The 19,643-nt window shown below is 44.1% G+C and overlaps 16 non-coding genes and 1 pseudogene across 16 annotated transcripts in view; all 17 read right to left on the bottom strand.

Annotated features, from left to right (window-relative positions):
- Positions 1-433: 433 nt before the first annotated feature.
- LOC125736852 (5S ribosomal RNA) lies at positions 434-552 on the bottom strand. Its single transcript, XR_007396120.1, has one exon. It is a non-coding gene; the product is annotated as a 5S ribosomal RNA (ribosomal RNA).
- A 1,082-nt stretch (positions 553-1,634) lies between these two features.
- LOC125731630 (5S ribosomal RNA) lies at positions 1,635-1,743 on the bottom strand (annotated as a pseudogene).
- A 1,074-nt stretch (positions 1,744-2,817) lies between these two features.
- On the bottom strand, positions 2,818-2,936 carry LOC125731123 (5S ribosomal RNA). Its single transcript, XR_007391409.1, has one exon. It is a non-coding gene; the product is annotated as a 5S ribosomal RNA (ribosomal RNA).
- Positions 2,937-4,018: 1,082 nt separating this feature from the next.
- Positions 4,019-4,137, bottom strand: LOC125735698 (5S ribosomal RNA). The gene has a single exon (XR_007394990.1). It is a non-coding gene; the product is annotated as a 5S ribosomal RNA (ribosomal RNA).
- Positions 4,138-5,211: 1,074 nt separating this feature from the next.
- Positions 5,212-5,330, bottom strand: LOC125731122 (5S ribosomal RNA). The gene has a single exon (XR_007391408.1). It is a non-coding gene; the product is annotated as a 5S ribosomal RNA (ribosomal RNA).
- A 1,083-nt stretch (positions 5,331-6,413) lies between these two features.
- LOC125732674 (5S ribosomal RNA) lies at positions 6,414-6,532 on the bottom strand. The gene has a single exon (XR_007392047.1). It is a non-coding gene; the product is annotated as a 5S ribosomal RNA (ribosomal RNA).
- Positions 6,533-7,609: 1,077 nt separating this feature from the next.
- Positions 7,610-7,728, bottom strand: LOC125734663 (5S ribosomal RNA). Its single transcript, XR_007393966.1, has one exon. It is a non-coding gene; the product is annotated as a 5S ribosomal RNA (ribosomal RNA).
- Positions 7,729-8,815: 1,087 nt separating this feature from the next.
- Positions 8,816-8,934, bottom strand: LOC125732673 (5S ribosomal RNA). The gene has a single exon (XR_007392046.1). It is a non-coding gene; the product is annotated as a 5S ribosomal RNA (ribosomal RNA).
- A 1,081-nt stretch (positions 8,935-10,015) lies between these two features.
- On the bottom strand, positions 10,016-10,134 carry LOC125732671 (5S ribosomal RNA). The gene has a single exon (XR_007392044.1). It is a non-coding gene; the product is annotated as a 5S ribosomal RNA (ribosomal RNA).
- Positions 10,135-11,219: 1,085 nt separating this feature from the next.
- Positions 11,220-11,338, bottom strand: LOC125732670 (5S ribosomal RNA). The gene has a single exon (XR_007392043.1). It is a non-coding gene; the product is annotated as a 5S ribosomal RNA (ribosomal RNA).
- A 1,079-nt stretch (positions 11,339-12,417) lies between these two features.
- On the bottom strand, positions 12,418-12,536 carry LOC125732669 (5S ribosomal RNA). The gene has a single exon (XR_007392042.1). It is a non-coding gene; the product is annotated as a 5S ribosomal RNA (ribosomal RNA).
- A 1,082-nt stretch (positions 12,537-13,618) lies between these two features.
- LOC125734059 (5S ribosomal RNA) lies at positions 13,619-13,737 on the bottom strand. The gene has a single exon (XR_007393386.1). It is a non-coding gene; the product is annotated as a 5S ribosomal RNA (ribosomal RNA).
- A 1,078-nt stretch (positions 13,738-14,815) lies between these two features.
- Positions 14,816-14,934, bottom strand: LOC125733215 (5S ribosomal RNA). Its single transcript, XR_007392568.1, has one exon. It is a non-coding gene; the product is annotated as a 5S ribosomal RNA (ribosomal RNA).
- A 1,077-nt stretch (positions 14,935-16,011) lies between these two features.
- Positions 16,012-16,130, bottom strand: LOC125734254 (5S ribosomal RNA). Its single transcript, XR_007393574.1, has one exon. It is a non-coding gene; the product is annotated as a 5S ribosomal RNA (ribosomal RNA).
- Positions 16,131-17,207: 1,077 nt separating this feature from the next.
- LOC125734253 (5S ribosomal RNA) lies at positions 17,208-17,326 on the bottom strand. The gene has a single exon (XR_007393573.1). It is a non-coding gene; the product is annotated as a 5S ribosomal RNA (ribosomal RNA).
- Positions 17,327-18,405: 1,079 nt separating this feature from the next.
- Positions 18,406-18,524, bottom strand: LOC125733774 (5S ribosomal RNA). The gene has a single exon (XR_007393111.1). It is a non-coding gene; the product is annotated as a 5S ribosomal RNA (ribosomal RNA).
- A 1,079-nt stretch (positions 18,525-19,603) lies between these two features.
- The window catches only part of LOC125734147 (5S ribosomal RNA), a 119-nt gene continuing 79 nt past the window's right edge, over positions 19,604-19,643 (bottom strand). Inside the window, exon 1 of the ribosomal RNA XR_007393471.1 lies at positions 19,604-19,643. This exon is cut by the window's right edge and continues 79 nt beyond it. This is a non-coding gene — a ribosomal RNA (5S ribosomal RNA).

Here is a 19,643-nt window from a genome sequence, read left to right as displayed (position 1 = left end):
TTTAAATACAGCTTTTAGCAAGTTTTGAAAGGAGGAGAAGAGCAGATAATATGCCAATAATATCGAATATTCTGTGGCGAAGTGGTTTTTGCATAGAAAACAAAGCGGTGAGTTGAAGAGGAATTATATTAGTACTTTGTTTAAAACTGTGTGTAAAAAGCTGTCTCTTTATTATTAACAATAAGTTGTAAAACGTGAATGGGGAGTGACAGTCTTCAAGTTTGTGAGAAGATCGCGCCCTGGTGGAATAAAGGCACGAACAGCTTACAGCAGCTATAATTACCAGGCAGTATTTAGAGTAAAACGGTGTGTAAAAGCTGCCTTTATGAATGAGAGAAAAAAGAAATATATAAAATAGTAAAATGGAAGGGGAGTGATACATTTAAATTAATCGTGAAGTGGAGCGCCCCCTGTATAAAGTAAAAGTGAGAAAAGCTTACAGCACCTGGTATTCCCAGGTGGTCTCCCATTCAAGTACTAACCAGACCCTAGCCTGCTTAGCTTCCAAGATCAGACGAGATCGGGCGCGTTCAGGGTGGTATGGCCGTAAGTGAGAGACGCTACCAAAAATAGCCCTTTTGCATTACACGCGTCTATACATGCCAGTTAGTCCCATTGGATCCTACTCCTGTTTTTTTTTTTTTTTTTATCTGACTCACACTGCAGCCCCACCATCCAATCGGCAGTGCCGGAACCACACCAAACATTCACCAAACTACTCAGCCGGCAGCCTACCACAATTATTCCATTCTTTCCGCATCCGCACACTTCCTTCTCTTTAACTCCTTTTCACTACCGCACAGGTTAATCGCCGCACGTCCCCCGCCGGCAAACATTACTCCTTTGCCTACCTCATGCAGGCTTCTCTTAACAACCCTGTGTTATCAACTCCGCTAACAGCCACAAAATCTCTGCCGCACGAAGCCCACTGGTAGCTGTTGAATCACATGCTTCCCCAAAACGTCGCGCTGTCAGAACACTGGGAGCTACACACACCAACAAGTCCATACTGCAGGCTGCATCCAGAACAATTTTCTACATTGAAACATCGACGGCCTCTTCTCTCTAAAAATTCACCAGACCGCTTCTACCACCAGCAAAGAAGTTTCCATCCCTAATACCTCTGTGATTCCCACTAACCTAAACATTAATCTGGCATTGAAGGGTGTGAATTACCCCGGCCAACCTGCTCTTTTAAATAAAGCTTTTAGCAAGTTTTGAAGGGAGGAGAAGAGCAGACCTTGCTTTGCCAATCATATCGAGTCTTCTGTGGCGAAGTGGTTTTTGCATAGAAAACAAAGCGGTGAGTTGAAGAGGAATTATATCAGTACTTTGTTTAAAACTGTGTGTAAAAAGCTGTCTCTTTATCATTAACAATAAGTTGTAAAACGTGAATGGGGAGTGACAGTCTTCAAGTTTGTGAGAAGATCGCGCCCTGGTGGAATAAAGGCACGAACAGCTTACAGCACCTAGAATTACCAGGCAGTATTTAGAGTAAAACGTGTGTAAAAGCTGCCTTTATGAATGAGAGAAAAAAAATATATATATATATAAAATAATAAAATGGAAGGGGAGTGATAGATTTAAATTAATCGTGAAGTGGAGCGCCCCCTGTATAAAGTAAAAGTGAGATAAGCTTACAGCACCTGGTATTCCCAGGAGGTCTCCCATCCAAGTACTAACCAGACCCTACCCTGCTTGGCTTCCGAGATCGGGCGTGTTCAGGGTGGTATGGCCATAAGCGAGAGATGCGACCAAAAACAGCCCTTTTGCATTACACGCGTCTATACATGCCAGTTAGTCCCATTGGATCCTACTAATGTTCTTTTTTTTTTTTTTATCTGACTCACACTGCAGCCCCACCATCCAATCGGCAGCGCCGGACCCACACCAAACATTCACCAAACTACTCAGCCAGCAGCCTACCACAATTATTCCATTCTTTCCGCATCCGCACACTTCCTTCTCTTTAACTCCTTTTCACTACCTCACAGGTTAATCGCTGCACGTCCCCCGCCGGCAAACATTACTCCTTTGCCTACCTCTTGCAGGATTCTCTTAACAACCCTCTGTTATCAACTCCGCTAACAGCCACAAAATCTCTGCCGCACGAAGCCCACTGGTAGCTGTTGAATCACATGCTTCTCCAAAACGTCGCGCTGTCAGAGCACTGGGAGCTACACACACCAACAAGTCCATACTGCAGGCTGCAGCCAGAACAATTTTCTACATTCAAACATCGACAGCCTCTTCTCTCTAAAAATTCACCAGACCGCTTCTACCACCAGCAAAGAAGTTTACATCCCTAATTCTTCTGTGATTCCCACTAACCTAAACATTAAGCTGGCATTGAAGTGTGTAAATTACCCCGGCCAACCTGCTCTTTTAAATACAGCTTTTAGCAAGTTTTGAAAGGAGGAGAAGAGCAGATAATATGCCAATAATATCGAATATTCTGTGGCGAAGTGGTTTTTGCATAGAAAACAAAGCGGTGAGTTGAAGAGGAATTATATTAGTACTTTGTTTAAAACTGTGTGTAAAAAGCTGTCTCTTTATTATTAACAATAAGTTGTAAAACGTGAATGGGGAGTGACAGTCTTCAAGTTTGTGAGAAGATCGCGCCCTGGTGGAATAAAGGCACGAACAGCTTACAGCAGCTATAATTACCAGGCAGTATTTAGAGTAAAACGGTGTGTAAAAGCTGCCTTTATGAATGAGAGAAAAAAGAAATATATAAAATAGTAAAATGGAAGGGGAGTGATACATTTAAATTAATCGTGAAGTGGAGCGCCCCCTGTATAAAGTAAAAGTGAGAAAAGCTTACAGCACCTGGTATTCCCAGACGGTCTCCCATTCAAGTACTAACCAGACCCTAGCCTGCTTAGCTTCCAAGATCAGACGAAATCGGGCGCGTTCAGGGTGGTATGGCCGTAAGTGAGAGACGCTACCAAAAATAGCCCTTTTGCATTACACGCGTCTATACATGCCAGTTAGTCCCATTGGATCCTACTCCTGTTTTTTTTTTTTTTTTTATCTGACTCACACTGCAGCCCCACCATCCAATCGGCAGTGCCGGAACCACACCAAACATTCACCAAACTACTCAGCCGGCAGCCTACCACAATTATTCCATTCTTTCCGCATCCGCACACTTCCTTCTCTTTAACTCCTTTTCACTACCGCACAGGTTAATCGCCGCACGTCCCCCGCCGGCAAACATTACTCCTTTGCCTACCTCATGCAGGCTTCTCTTAACAACCCTGTGTTATCAACTCCGCTAACAGCCACAAAATCTCTGCCGCACGAAGCCCACTGGTAGCTGTTGAATCACATGCTTCCCCAAAACGTCGCGCTGTCAGAACACTGGGAGCTACACACACCAACAAGTCCATACTGCAGGCTGCATCCAGAACAATTTTCTACATTGAAACATCGACGGCCTCTTCTCTCTAAAAATTCACCAGACCGCTTCTACCACCAGCAAAGAAGTTTCCATCCCTAATACCTCTGTGATTCCCACTATCCTAAACATTAATCTGGCATTGAAGGGTGTGAATTACCCCGGCCAACCTGCTCTTTTAAATAAAGCTTTTAGCAAGTTTTGAAGGGAGGAGAAGAGCAGACCTTGCTTTGCCAATAACATCGAGTCTTCTGTGGCGAAGTGGTTTTTGCATAGAAAACAAAGCGGTGAGTTGAAGAGGAATTATATCAGTACTTTGTTTAAAACTGTGTGTAAAAAGCTGTCTCTTTATCATTAACAATAAGTTGTAAAACGTGAATGGGGAGTGACAGTCTTCAAGTTTGTGAGAAGATCGCGCCCTGGTGGAATAAAGGCACGAACAGCTTACAGCACCTAGAATTACCAGGCAGTATTTAGAGTAAAACGTGTGTAAAAGCTGCCTTCATGAATGAGAGAAAAAAAAAATATATATATATAAAATAGTAAAATGGAAGGGGAGTGATAGATTTAAATTAATCGTGAAGTGGAGCGCCCCCTGTATAAAGTAAAAGTGAGAAAAGCTTACAGCACCTGGTATTCCCAGGAGGTCTCCCATCCAAATACTAACCAGACCCAACGCTGCTTGGCTTCCGAGATCAGATGAGATCGGGCGTGTTCAGGGTGGTATGGCCGTAAGCGAGAGATGCTACCAAAAACAGCCCTTTTGCATTACACGCGTCTATACATGCCAGTTAGTCCCATTGGATCCTACTCCTGGTTTTTTTTTTTTTTTTATCTGACTCACACTGCAGCCCCACCATCCAATCGGCAGCGCCGGACCCACACCAAACATTCACCAAACTACTCAGCCGGCAGCCTACCACAATTATTCCATTCTTTCCGCATCCGCACACTTCCTTCTCTTTAACTCCTTTTCACTACCTCACAGGTTAATCGCTGCACGTCCCCCGCCGGCAAACATTACTCCTTTGCCTACCTCTTGCAGGATTCTCTTAACAACCCTCTGTTATCAACTCCGCTAACAGCCACAAAATCTCTGCCGCACGAAGCCCACTGGTAGCTGTTGAATCACATGCTTCTCCAAAACGTCGCGCTGTCAGAGCACTGGGAGCTACACACACCAACAAGTCCATACTGCAGGCTGCAGCCAGAACAATTTTCTACATTCAAACATCGACAGCCTCTTCTCTCTAAAAATTCACCAGACCGCTTCTACCACCAGCAAAGAAGTTTCCATCCCTAATTCTTCTGTGATTCCCACTAACCTAAACATTAAGCTGGCATTGAAGTGTGTAAATTACCCCGGCCAACCTGCTCTTTTAAATACAGCTTTTAGCAAGTTTTGAAAGGAGGAGAAGAGCAGATAATATGGCAATAATATCGAATATTCTGTGGCGAAGTGGTTTTTGCATAGAAAACAAAGCGGTGAGTTGAAGAGGAATTATATTAGTACTTTGTTTAAAACTGTGTGTAAAAAGCTGTCTCTTTATTATTAACAATAAGTTGTAAAACGTGAATGGGGAGTGACAGTCTTCAAGTTTGTGAGAAGATCGCGCCCTGGTGGAATAAAGGCACGAACAGCTTACAGCAGCTATAATTACCAGGCAGTATTTAGAGTAAAACGGTGTGTAAAAGCTGCCTTTATGAATGAGAGAAAAAAGAAATATATAAAATAGTAAAATGGAAGGGGAGTGATACATTTAAATTAATCGTGAAGTGGAGCGCCCCCTGTATAAAGTAAAAGTGAGAAAAGCTTACAGCACCTGGTATTCCCAGACGGTCTCCCATTCAAGTACTAACCAGACCCTAGCCTGCTTAGCTTCCAAGATCAGACGAAATCGGGCGCGTTCAGGGTGGTATGGCCGTAAGTGAGAGACGCTACCAAAAATAGCCCTTTTGCATTACACGCGTCTATACATGCCAGTTAGTCCCATTGGATCCTACTCCTGTTTTTTTTTTTTTTTTTTATCTGACTCACACTGCAGCCCCACCATCCAATCGGCAGTGCCGGAACCACACCAAACATTCACCAAACTACTCAGCCGGCAGCCTACCACAATTATTCCATTCTTTCCGCATCCGCACACTTCCTTCTCTTTAACTCCTTTTCACTACCGCACAGGTTAATCGCCGCACGTCCCCCGCCGGCAAACATTACTCCTTTGCCTACCTCATGCAGGCTTCTCTTAACAACCCTGTGTTATCAACTCCGCTAACAGCCACAAAATCTCTGCCGCACGAAGCCCACTGGTAGCTGTTGAATCACATGCTTCCCCAAAACGTCGCGCTGTCAGAACACTGGGAGCTACACACACCAACAAGTCCATACTGCAGGCTGCATCCAGAACAATTTTCTACATTGAAACATCGACGGCCTCTTCTCTCTAAAAATTCACCAGACCGCTTCTACCACCAGCAAAGAAGTTTCCATCCCTAATACCTCTGTGATTCCCACTATCCTAAACATTAATCTGGCATTGAAGGGTGTGAATTACCCCGGCCAACCTGCTCTTTTAAATAAAGCTTTTAGCAAGTTTTGAAGGGAGGAGAAGAGCAGACCTTGCTTTGCCAATAACATCGAGTCTTCTGTGGCGAAGTGGTTTTTGCATAGAAAACAAAGCGGTGAGTTGAAGAGGAATTATATCAGTACTTTGTTTAAAACTGTGTGTAAAAAGCTGTCTCTTTATCATTAACAATAAGTTGTAAAACGTGAATGGGGAGTGACAGTCTTCAAGTTTGTGAGAAGATCGCGCCCTGGTGGAATAAAGGCACGAACAGCTTACAGCACCTAGAATTACCAGGCAGTATTTAGAGTAAAACGTGTGTAAAAGCTGCCTTCATGAATGAGAGAAAAAAAAAATATATATATATAAAATAGTAAAATGGAAGGGGAGTGATAGATTTAAATTAATCGTGAAGTGGAGCGCCCCCTGTATAAAGTAAAAGTGAGATAAGCTTACAGCACCTGGTATTCCCAGGAGGTCTCCCATCCAAGTACTAACCAGACCCTACCCTGCTTGGCTTCCGAGATCGGATGAGATCGGGCGTGTTCAGGGTGGTATGGCCATAAGCGAGAGATGCGACCAAAAACAGCCCTTTTGCATTACACGCATCTATACATGCCAGTTAGTCCCATTGGATACTACTAATGTTCTTTTTTTTTTTTTTATCTGACTCACACTGCAGCCCCACCATCCAATCGGCAGCGCCGGACCCACACCAAACATTCACCAAACTACTCAGCCAGCAGCCTACCACAATTATTCCATTCTTTCCGCATCCGCACACTTCCTTCTTTTTAACTCCTTTTCACTACCGCACAGGTTAATCGCCGCACGTCCCCCGCCGGCAAACATTACTCCTTTGCCTATTGCATGCAGGCTTCTCTTAACGACCCTCTGTTATCAACTCCGCTAACAGCCACAAAATCTCCGCCGCACGAAGCCCACTGGTAGCTGCTGAATCACATGCTTCCCCAAAACGTTGCGCTGTCAGAACACTGGGAGCTACACACACCAACAAGTCCATACTGCAGGCTGCAGCCAGAACAATTTTCTACATTCAAACATCGACGGCCTCTTCTCTCTAAAAATTCACCAGACCGCTTCTACCACCAGCAAAGAAGTTTCCATCCCTAATTCCTCTGTGACTCCCACTAACCTAAACATTAAGCTGGCATTGAAGGGTGTGAATTACCCCGGCCAATCTGTTCTTTTAAATACAGCTTTTAGCAAGTTTTGAAAGGAGAAGAGCAGAACTTGCTATGCCAATAATATCGAGTCTTCTGTGGCGAAGTGGTTTTTGCATAGAAAACAAAGCGGTCAGTTGAAGAGGAATAATATCAGTACTTTGTTTAAAACTGTGTGTAAAAAGCTGTCTCTTTATCATTAACAATAAGTTGTAAAACGTGAATGGGGAGTGACAGTCTTCAAGTTTGTGAGAAGATCGCGCCCTGGTGGAATAAAGGCACGAACAGCTTAGAGCACCTTGAATTACCAGGAAGTATTTAGAGTAAAACGGTGTGTAAAAGCTACCTTTATGAATGAGAGAAAAATATATATATATATAAAATAGTAAAATGGAAGGGGAGTGATAGATTTAAATTAATCCTGAAGTGGAGCGCCCCCTGTATAAAGTAAAAGTGAGAAAAGCTTACAGCACCTGGTATTCCCAGGAGGTATCCCATCCAAGTACTAACCAGACCCTACCCTGCTTAGCTTACGAGATCGGATGAGATCGGGCGTGTTCAGGGTGGTATGGCCATAAGCGAGAGACGCTACCAAAAACAGCCCTTTTGCATTACACGCCTCTATACATGCCAGTTGGTCCCATTGGATCCTACTAATGTTCTTTTTTTTTTTTTTATCTGACTCACACTGCAGCCCCACCATCCAATCGGCAGCGCCGGACCCACACCAAACATTCACCAAACTACTCAGCCAGCAGCCTACCACAATTATTCCATTCTTTCCGCATCCGCACACTTCCTTCTTTTTAACTCCTTTTCACTACCGCACAGGTTAATCGCCGCACGTCCCCCGCCGGCAAACATTACTCCTTTGCCTACTGCATGCAGGCTTCTCTTAACGACCCTCTGTTATCAACTCCGCTAACAGCCACAAAATCTCCGCCGCACGAAGCCCACTGGTAGCTGCTGAATCACATGCTTCCCCAAAACGTCGCGCTGTCAGAACACTGGGAGCTACACACACCAACAAGTCCATACTGCAGGCTGCAGCCAGAACAATTTTCTACATTCAAACATCGACGGCCTCTTCTCTCTAAAAATTCACCAGACCGCTTCTACCACCAGCAACGAAGTTTCCATCCCTAATTCCTCTGTGACTCCCACTAACCTAAACATTAAGCTGGCATTGAAGGGTGTGAATTACCCCGGCCAATCTGTTCTTTTAAATACAGCTTTTAGCAAGTTTTGAAAGGAGAAGAGCAGAACTTGCTATGCCAATAATATCGAGTCTTCTGTGGCGAAGTGGTTTTTGCATAGAAAACAAAGCGGTCAGTTGAAGAGGAATAATATCAGTACTTTGTTTAAAACTGTGTGTAAAAAGCTGTCTCTTTATCATTAACAATAAGTTGTAAAACGTGAATGGGGAGTGACAGTCTTCAAGTTTGTGAGAAGATCGCGCCCTGGTGGAATAAAAGCACGAACAGCTTAGAGCACCTTGAATTACCAGGAAGTATTTAGAGTAAAACGGTGTGTAAAAGCTACCTTTATGAATGAGAGAAAAATATATATATATATATATATATATAAAATAGTAAAATGGAAGGGGAGTGATAGATTTAAATTAATCGTGAAGTGGAGCGCCCCCTGTATAAAGTATAAGTGAGAAAAGCTTACAGCACCTGGTATTCCCAGGAGGTCTCCCATCCAAGTACTAACCAGACCCTACCCTGCTTGGCTTCCGAGATCGGATGAGATCGGGCGTGTTCAGGGTGGTATGGCCATAAGCGAGAGACGCGACCAAAAACAGCCCTTTTGCATTACACGCGTCTATACATGCCAGTTAGTCCCATTGGATCCTACTCCTGGTTTTTTTTTTATTTTTAATCTGACTCACACTGCAGCACCACCATCCAATCGGCAGCGCCGGACCCACACCAAACATTCACCAAACTACTCAGCCGGCAGCCTACCACAATTATTCCATTCTTTCCGCATCCGCACACTTCCTTCTTTTTAACTTCTTTTCACTACCGCACAGGTTAATCGCCGCACGTCCCCCGCCGGCAAACATTACTCCTTTGCCTACTGCATGCAGGCTTCTCTTAACGACCCTCTGTTATCAACTCCGCTAACAGCCACAAAATCTCCGCCGCACGAAGCCCACTGGTAGCTGCTGAATCACATGCTTCCCCAAAACGTCGCGCTGTCAGAACACTGGGAGCTACACACACCAACAAGTCCATACTGCAGGCTGCAGCCAGAACAATTTTCTACATTCAAACATCGACGGCCTCTTCTCTCTAAAAATTCACCAGACCGCTTCTACCACCAGCAAAGAAGTTTCCATCCCTAATTCCTCTGTGATTCCCACTAACCTAAACATTAAGCTGGCATTGAAGGGTGTGAATTACCCCGGCCAATCTGTTCTTTTAAATACAGCTTTTAGCAAGTTTTGAAAGGAGAAGAGCAGAACTTGCTATGCCAATAATATCGAGTCTTCTGTGGCGAAGTGGTTTTTGCATAGAAAACAAAGCGGTCAGTTGAAGAGGAATAATATCAGTACTTTGTTTAAAACTGTGTGTAAAAAGCTGTCTCTTTATCATTAACAATAAGTTGTAAAACGTGAATGGGGAGTGACAGTCTTCAAGTTTGTGAGAAGATCGCGCCCTAGTGGAATAAAGGCACGAACAGCTTACAGCACCTAGAATTACCAGGAAGTATTTAGAGTAAAACGGTTTCTAAAAGCTGCCTTTATGAATGAGAGAAAAAAAAAAAATATATATATAAAATAGTAAAATGGAAGGGGAGTGATAGATTTAAATTAATCGTGAAGTGGAGCGCCCCCTGTATAAAGTAAAAGTGAGATAAGCTTACAGCACCTGGTATTCCCAGGAGGTCTCCCATCCAAGTACTAACCAGACCCTACCCTGCTTGGCTTCCGAGATCGGATGAGATCGGGCGTGTTCAGGGTGGTATGGCCATAAGCGAGAGATGCGACCAAAAACAGCCCTTTTGCATTACACGCGTCTATACATGCCAGTTAGTCCCATTGGATCCTACTAATGTTCTTTTTTTTTTTTTTATCTGACTCACACTGCAGCCCCACCATCCAATCGGCAGCGCCGGACCCACACCAAACATTCACCAAACTACTCAGCCAGCAGCCTACCACAATTATTCCATTCTTTCCGCATCCGCACACTTCCTTCTTTTTAACTCCTTTTCACTACCGCACAGGTTAATCGCCGCACGTCCCCCGCCGGCAAACATTACTCCTTTGCCTACTGCATGCAGGCTTCTCTTAACGACCCTCTGTTATCAACTCCGCTAACAGCCACAAAATCTCCGCCGCACGAAGCCCACTGGTAGCTGCTGAATCACATGCTTCCCCAAAACGTCGCGCTGTCAGAACACTGGGAGCTACACACACCAACAAGTCCATACTGCAGGCTGCAGCCAGAACAATTTTCTACATTCAAACATCGACGGCTTCTTCTCTCTAAAAATTCACCAGACCGCTTCTACCACCAGCAAAGAAGTTTCCATCCCTAATTCCTCTGTGACTCCCACTAACCTAAACATTAAGCTGGCATTGAAGGGTGTGAATTACCCCGGCCAATCTGTTCTTTTAAATACAGCTTTTAGCAAGTTTTGAAAGGAGAAGAGCAGAACTTGCTATGCCAATAATATCGAGTCTTCTGTGGCGAAGTGGTTTTTGCATAGAAAACAAAGCGGTCAGTTGAAGAGGAATAATATCAGTACTTTGTTTAAAACTGTGTGTAAAAAGCTGTCTCTTTATCATTAACAATAAGTTGTAAAACGTGAATGGGGAGTGACAGTCTTCAAGTTTGTGAGAAAATCGCGCCCTGGTGGAATAAAGGCACGAACAGCTTAGAGCACCTTGAATTACCAGGAAGTATTTAGAGTAAAACGGTGTGTAAAAGCTGCCTTTATGAATGAGAGAAAAATATATATATATATATATATATAAAATAGTAAAATGGAAGGGGAGTGATAGATTTAAATTAATCCTGAAGTGGAGCGCCCCCTGTATAAAGTAAAAGTGAGAAAAGCTTACAGCACCTGGTATTCCCAGGAGGTCTCCCATCCAAGTACTAACCAGACCCTACCCTGCTTGGCTTCCGAGATCGGATGAGATCGGGCGTGTTCAGGGTGGTATGGCCATAAGCGAGAGACGCGACCAAAAACAGCCCTTTTGCATTACACGCGTCTATACATGCCAGTTAGTCCCATTGGATCCTACTCCTGGTTTTTTTTTTATTTTTAATCTGACTCACACTGCAGCACCACCATCCAATCGGCAGCGCCGGACCCACACCAAACATTCACCAAACTACTCAGCCGGCAACCTACCACAATTATTCCATTCTTTCCGCATCCGCACACTTCCTTCTTTTTAACTTCTTTTCACTACTGCACAGGTTAATCGCCGCACGTCCCCCGCCGGCAAACATTACTCCTTTGCCTACTGCATGCAGGCTTCTCTTAACGACCCTCTGTTATCAACTCCGCTAACAGCCACAAAATCTCCGCCGCACGAAGCCCACTGGTAGCTGCTGAATCACATGCTTCCCCAAAACGTCGCGCTGTCAGAACACTGGGAGCTACACACACCAACAAGTCCATACTGCAGGCTGCAGCCAGAACAATTTTCTACATTCAAACATCGACGGCCTCTTCTCTCTAAAAATTCACCAGACCGCTTCTACCACCAGCAAAGAAGTTTCCATCCCTAATTCCTCTGTGATTCCCACTAACCTAAACATTAAGCTGGCATTGAAGGGTGTGAATTACCCCGGCCAATCTGTTCTTTTAAATACAGCTTTTAGCAAGTTTTGAAAGGAGAAGAGCAGAACTTGCTATGCCAATAATATCGAGTCTTCTGTGGCGAAGTGGTTTTTGCATAGAAAACAAAGCGGTCAGTTGAAGAGGAATAATATCAGTACTTTGTTTAAAACTGTGTGTAAAAAGCTGTCTCTTTATCATTAACAATAAGTTGTAAAACGTGAATGGGGAGTGACAGTCTTCAAGTTTGTGAGAAGATCGCGCCCTGGTGGAATAAAGGCACGAACAGCTTACAGCACCTAGAATTACCAGGAAGTATTTAGAGTAAAACGGTTTCTAAAAGCTGCCTTTATGAATGAGAGAAAAAATATATATATATATAAAATAGTAAAATGGAAGGGGAGTGATAGATTTAAATTAATCGTTAAGTGGAGCGCCCCCCGTTTAAAGTAAAAGTGAGAAAAGCTTACAGCACCTGGTATTCCCAGGAGGTCTCCCATCCAAGTACTAACCAGACCCTACCCTGCTTGGCTTCCGAGATCGGATGAGATCGGGCGTGTTCAGGGTGGTATGGCCATAAGCGAGAGACGCGACCAAAAACAGCCCTTTTGCATTACACGCGTCTATACATGCCAGTTAGTCCCATTGGATCCTACTCCTGGTTTTTTTTTTTTTTTTTATCTGAATCACACTGCAGCACCACCATCCAATCGGCAGCGCCGGACCCACACCAAACATTCACCAAACTACTCAGCCGGCAGCCTACCACAATTATTCCATTCTTTCCGCATCCGCACACTTCCTTATTTTTAACTCCTTTTCACTACCGCACAGGTTAATCGCCGCACGTCCCCCGTCGGCAAACATTACTCCTTTGCCTACTGCATGCAGGCTTCTCTTAACGACCCTCTGTTATCAACTCCGCTAACAGCCACAAAATCTCCGCCGCACGAAGCCCACTGGTAGCTGTTGAATCACATGCTTCTCCAAAACGTCGCGCTGTCAGAGCACTGGGAGCTACACACGCCAACAAGTCCATACTGCAGGCTGCAGCCAGAACAATTTTCTACATTCAAACATCGACGGCCTCTTCTCTCTAAAAATTCACCAGACCGCTTCTACCACCAGCAAAGAAGTTTCCATCCCTAATTCTTCTGTGATTCCCACTAACCTAAACATTAAGCTGGCATTGAAGTGTGTAAATTACCCCGGCCAACCTGCTCTTTTAAATACAGCTTTTAGCAAGTTTTGAAAGGAGGAGAAGAGCAGATAATATGCCAATAATATCGAATATTCTGTGGCGAAGTGGTTTTTGCATAGAAAACAAAGCGGTGAGTTGAAGAGGAATTATATTAGTACTTTGTTTAAAACTGCGTGTAAAAAGCTGTCTCTTTATTATTAACAATAAGTTGTAAAACGTGAATGGGGAGTGACAGTCTTCAAGTTTGTGAGAAGATCGCGCCCTGGTGGAATAAAGGCACGAACAGCTTACAGCAGCTATAATTACCAGGCAGTATTTAGAGTAAAACGGTGTGTAAAAGCTGCCTTTATGAATGAGAGAAAAATATATATATATATATATAAAATAGTAAAATGGAAGGGGAGTGATAGATTTAAATTAATCGTGAAGTGGAGCGCCCCCTGTATAAAGTAAAAGTGAGAAAAGCTTACAGCACCTGGTATTCCCAGGAGGTCTCCCATCCAAGTACTAACCAGACCCTACCCTGCTTAGCTTCCGAGATTAGACGAGATCGGGCGTGTTCAGGGTGGTATGGCCGTAAGCGAGAGATGCTACCAAAAACAGCCCTTTTGCATTACACGCCTCTATACATGCCAGTTGGTCCCATTGGATCCTACTAATGTTCTTTTTTTTTTTTTTATCTGACTCACACTGCAGCCCCACCATCCAATCGGCAGCGCCGGACCCACACCAAACATTCACCAAACTACTCAGCCAGCAGCCTACCACAATTATTCCATTCTTTCCGCATCCGCACACTTCCTTCTTTTTAACTCCTTTTCACTACCGCACAGGTTAATCGCCGCACGTCCCCCGCCGGCAAACATTACTCCTTTGCCTACTGCATGCAGGCTTCTCTTAACGACCCTCTGTTATCAACTCCGCTAACAGCCACAAAATTTCCGCCGCACGAAGCCCACTGGTAGCTGCTGAATCACATGCTTCCCCAAAACGTTGCGCTGTCAGAACACTGGGAGCTACACACACCAACAAGTCCATACTGCAGGCTGCAGCCAGAACAATTTTCTACATTCAAACATCGACGGCCTCTTCTCTCTAAAAATTCACCAGACCGCTTCTACCACCAGCAAAGAAGTTTCCATCCCTAATTCCTCTGTGACTCCCACTAACCTAAACATTAAGCTGGCATTGAAGGGTGTGAATTACCCCGGCCAATCTGTTCTTTTAAATACAGCTTTTAGCAAGTTTTGAAAGGAGAAGAGCAGAACTTGCTATGCCAATAATATCGAGTCTTCTGTGGCGAAGTGGTTTTTGCATAGAAAACAAAGCGGTCAGTTGAAGAGGAATAATATCAGTACTTTGTTTAAAACTGTGTGTAAAAAGCTGTCTCTTTATCATTAACAATAAGTTGTAAAATGTGAATGGGGAGTGATAGTCTTCAAGTTTGTGAGAAGATCGCGCCCTGGTGGAATAAAGGCACGAACAGCTTACAGCACCTAGAATTACCAGGAAGTATTTAGAGTAAAACGGTTTCTAAAAGCTGCCTTTATGAATGAGAGAAAAAAAATATATATATATAAAATAGTAAAATGGAAGGGGAGTGATAGATTTAAATTAATCGTGAAGTGGAGCGCCCCCTGTATAAAGTAAAAGTGAGAAAAGCTTACAGCACCTGGTATTCCCAGGTGGTCTCCCATCCAAGTACTAACCAGACCCTACCCTGCTTAGCTTCCGAGATCAGACGAGATCAGGCGTGTTCAGGGTGGTATGGCCGTAAGCGAGAGATGCTACCAAAAACAGCCCTTTTGCATTACACGCCTCTATACATGCCAGTTGGTCCCATTGGATCCTACTAATGTTCTTTTTTTTTTTTTTATCTGACTCACACTGCAGCCCCACCATCCAATCGGCAGCGCCGGACCCACACCAAACATTCACCAAACTACTCAGCCAGCAGCCTCCCACAATTATTCCATTCTTTCCGCATCCGCACACTTCCTTCTTTTTAACTCCTTTTCACTACCGCACAGGTTAATCGCCGCACGTCCCCCGCCGGCAAACATTACTCCTTTGCCTACTGCATGCAGGCTTCTCTTAACGACCCTCTGTTATCAACTCCGCTAACAGCCACAAAATCTCCGCCGCACGAAGCCCACTGGTAGCTGCTGAATCACATGCTTCCCCAAAACGTCGCGCTGTCAGAACACTGGGAGCTACACACACCAACAAGTCCATACTGCAGGCTGCAGCCAGAACAATTTTCTACATTCAAACATCGACGGCTTCTTCTCTCTAAAAATTCACCAGACCGCTTCTACCACCAGCAAAGAAGTTTCCATCCCTAATTCCTCTGTGACTCCCACTAACCTAAACATTAAGCTGGCATTGAAGGGTGTGAATTACCCCGGCCAATCTGTTCTTTCAAATACAGCTTTTAGCAAGTTTTGAAAGGAGAAGAGCAGAACTTGCTATGCCAATAATATCGAGTCTTCTGTGGCGAAGTGGTTTTTGCATAGAAAACAAAGCGGTCAGTTGAAGAGGAATAATATCAGTACTTTGTTTAAAACTGTGTGTAAAAAGCTGTCTCTTTATCATTAACAATAAGTTGTAAAATGTGAATGGGGAGTGACAGTCTTCAAGTTTGTGAGAAGATCGCGCCCTGGTGGAATAAAGGCACGTACAGCTTAGAGCACCTTGAATTACCAGGAAGTATTTAGAGTAAAACGGTGTGTAAAAGCTACCTTTATGAATGAGAGAAAAATATATATATATATAAAATAGTAAAATGGAAGGGGAGTGATAGATTTAAATTAATGCTGAAGTGGAGCGCCCCCTGTATAAAGTAAAAGTGAGAAAAGCTTACAGCACCTGGTATTCCCAGGAGGTCTCCCATCCAAGTACTAACCAGACCCTACCCTACTTAACTTACGAGATCGGATGAGATCGGGCGTGTTCAGGGTGGTATGGCCATAAGCGAGAGACGCTACCAAAAACAGCCCTTTTGCATTACACGCCTCTATACATGCCAGTTGGTCCCATTGGATCCTACTAATGTTCTTTTTTTTTTTTTTATCTGACTCACACTGCAGCCCCACCATCCAATCGGCAGCGCCGGACCCACACCAAACATTCACCAAACTACTCAGCCAGCAGCATACCACAATTATTCCATTCTTTCCGCATCCGCACACTTCCTTCTTTTTAACTCCTTTTCACTACCGCACAGGTTAATCGCCGCACGTCCCCCGCCGGCAAACATTACTCCTTTGCCTACTGCATGCAGGCTTCTCTTAACGACCCTCTGTTATCAACTCCGCTAACAGCCACAAAATCTCTGCCGCACGAAGCCCACTGGTAGCTGCTGAATCACATGCTTCCCCAAAACGTCGCGCTGTCAGAACACTGGGAGCTACACACACCAACAAGTCCATACTGCAGGCTGCAGCCAGAACAATTTTCTACATTCAAACATCGACGGCCTCTTCTCTCTAAAAATTCACCAGACCGCTTCTACCACCAGCAAAGAAGTTTCCATCCCTAATTCCTCTGTGACTCCCACTAACCTAAACATTAAGCTGGCATTGAAGGGTGTGAATTACCCCGGCCAATCTGTTCTTTCAAATACAGCTTTTAGCAAGTTTTGAAAGGAGAAGAGCAGAACTTGCTATGCCAATAATATCGAGTCTTCTGTGGCGAAGTGGTTTTTGCATAGAAAACAAAGCGGTCAGTTGAAGAGGAATAATATCAGTACTTTGTTTAAAACTGTGTGTAAAAAGCTGTCTCTTTATCATTAACAATAAGTTGTAAAATGTGAATGGGGAGTGACAGTCTTCAAGTTTGTGAGAAGATCGCGCCCTGGTGGAATAAAGGCACGTACAGCTTAGAGCACCTTGAATTACCAGGAAGTATTTAGAGTAAAACGGTGTGTAAAAGCTACCTTTATGAATGAGAGAAAAATATATATATATATAAAATAGTAAAATGGAAGGGGAGTGATAGATTTAAATTAATGCTGAAGTGGAGCGCCCCCTGTATAAAGTAAAAGTGAGAAAAGCTTACAGCACCTGGTATTCCCAGGAGGTCTCCCATCCAAGTACTAACCAGACCCTACCCTACTTAACTTACGAGATCGGATGAGATCGGGCGTGTTCAGGGTGGTATGGCCATAAGCGAGAGACGCTACCAAAAACAGCCCTTTTGCATTACACGCCTCTATACATGCCAGTTGGTCCCATTGGATCCTACTAATGTTCTTTTTTTTTTTTTTATCTGACTCACACTGCAGCCCCACCATCCAATCGGCAGCGCCGGACCCACACCAAACATTCACCAAACTACTCAGCCAGCAGCATACCACAATTATTCCATTCTTTCCGCATCCGCACACTTCCTTCTTTTTAACTCTTTTTCACTACCGCACAGGTTAATCGCCGCACGTCCCCCGCCGGCAAACATTACTCCTTTGCCTACTGCATGCAGGCTTCTCTTAACGACCCTCTGTTATCAACTCCGCTAACAGCCACAAAATCTCCGCCGCACGAAGCCCACTGGAAGCTGCTGAGTCACATGCTTCCCCAAAACGTCACGCTGTCAGAACACTGGGAGCTACACACACCAACAAGTCCATACTGCAGGCTGCAGCCAGAACAATTTTCTACATTCAAACATCGACGGCCTCTTCTCTCTAAAAATTCACCAGACCGCTTCTACCACCAGCAAAGAAGTTTCCATCCCTAATTCCTCTGTGACTCCCACTAACCTAAACATTAAGCTGGCATTGAAGGGTGTGAATTACCCCGGCCAATCTGTTCTTTTAAATACAGCTTTTAGCAAGTTTTGAAAGGAGAAGAGCAGAACTTGCTATGCCAATAATATCGAGTCTTCTGTGGCGAAGTGGTTTTTGCATAGAAAACAAAGCGGTCAGTTGAAGAGGAATAATATCAGTACTTTGTTTAAAACTGTGTGTAAAAAGCTGTCTCTTTATCATTAACAATAAGTTGTAAAACGTGAATGGGGAGTGACAGTCTTCAAGTTTGTGAGAAGATCGCGCCCTGGTGGAATAAAGGCACGAACAGCTTAGAGCACCTTGAATTACCAGGAAGTATTTAGAGTAAAACGGTGTGTAAAAGCTACCTTTATGAATGAGAGAAAAATATATATATATATATAAAATAGTAAAATGGAAGGGGAGTGATAGATTTAAATTAATCGTGAAGTGGAGCGCCCCCTGTATAAAGTAAAAGTGAGAAAAGCTTACAGCACCTGGTATTCCCAGGAGGTCTCCCATCCAAGTACTAACCAGACCCTACCCTGCTTAGCTTACGAGATCGGATGAGATCGGGCGTGTTCAGGGTGGTATGGCCATAAGCGAGAGACGCTACCAAAAACAGCCCTTTTGCATTACACGCCTCTATACATGCCAGTTGGTCCCATTGGATCCTACTAATGTTCTTTTTTTTTTTTTTATCTGACTCACACTGCAGCCCCACCATCCAATCGGCAGCGCCGGACCCACACCAAACATTCACCAAACTACTCAGCCAGCAGCATACCACAATTATTCCATTCTTTCCGCATCCGCACACTTCCTTCTTTTTAACTCTTTTTCACTACCGCACAGGTTAATCGCCGCACGTCCCCCGCCGGCAAACATTACTCCTTTGCCTACTGCATGCAGGCTTCTCTTAACGACCCTCAGTTATCAACTCCGCTAACAGCCACAAAATCTCCGCCGCACGAAGCCCACTGGAAGCTGCTGAGTCACATGCTTCCCCAAAACGTCGCGCTGTCAGAACACTGGGAGCTACACACACCAACAAGTCCATACTGCAGTCTGCAGCCAGAACAATTTTCTACATTCAAACATCGACGGCCTCTTCTCTCTAAAAATTCACCAGACCGCTTCTACCACCAGCAAAGAAGTTTCCATCCCTAATTCCTCTGTGACTCCCACTAACCTAAACATTAAGCTGGCATTGAAGGGTGTGAATTACCCCGGCCAATCTGTTCTTTTAAATACAGCTTTTAGCAAGTTTTGAAAGGAGAAGAGCAGAACTTGCTATGCCAATAATATCGAGTCTTCTGTGGCGAAGTGGTTTTTGCATAGAAAACAAAGCGGTCAGTTGAAGAGGAATAATATCAGTACTTTGTTTAAAACTGTGTGTAAAAAGCTGTCTCTTTATCATTAACAATAAGTTGTAAAACGTGAATGGGGAGTGACAGTCTTCAAGTTTGTGAGAAGATCGCGCCCTGGTGGAATAAAGGCACGAACAGCTTAGAGCACCTTGAATTACCAGGAAGTATTTAGAGTAAAACGGTGTGTAAAAGCTACCTTTATGAATGAGAGAAAAAGATATATATATATATAAAATAGTAAAATGGAAGGGGAGTGATAGATTTAAATTAATCGTGAAGTGGAGCGCCCCCTGTATAAAGTAAAAGTGAGAAAAGCTTACAGCACCTGGTATTCCCAGGTGGTCTCCCATCCA

This window comes from Brienomyrus brachyistius, chromosome 2 (genome assembly GCF_023856365.1).
Source record: "Brienomyrus brachyistius isolate T26 chromosome 2, BBRACH_0.4, whole genome shotgun sequence".
NCBI lineage: Eukaryota > Metazoa > Chordata > Actinopteri > Osteoglossiformes > Mormyridae > Brienomyrus > Brienomyrus brachyistius.
Note: the sequence above shows the minus strand (reverse complement) of the source record. Positions and strands in the feature narration are given on the sequence as shown.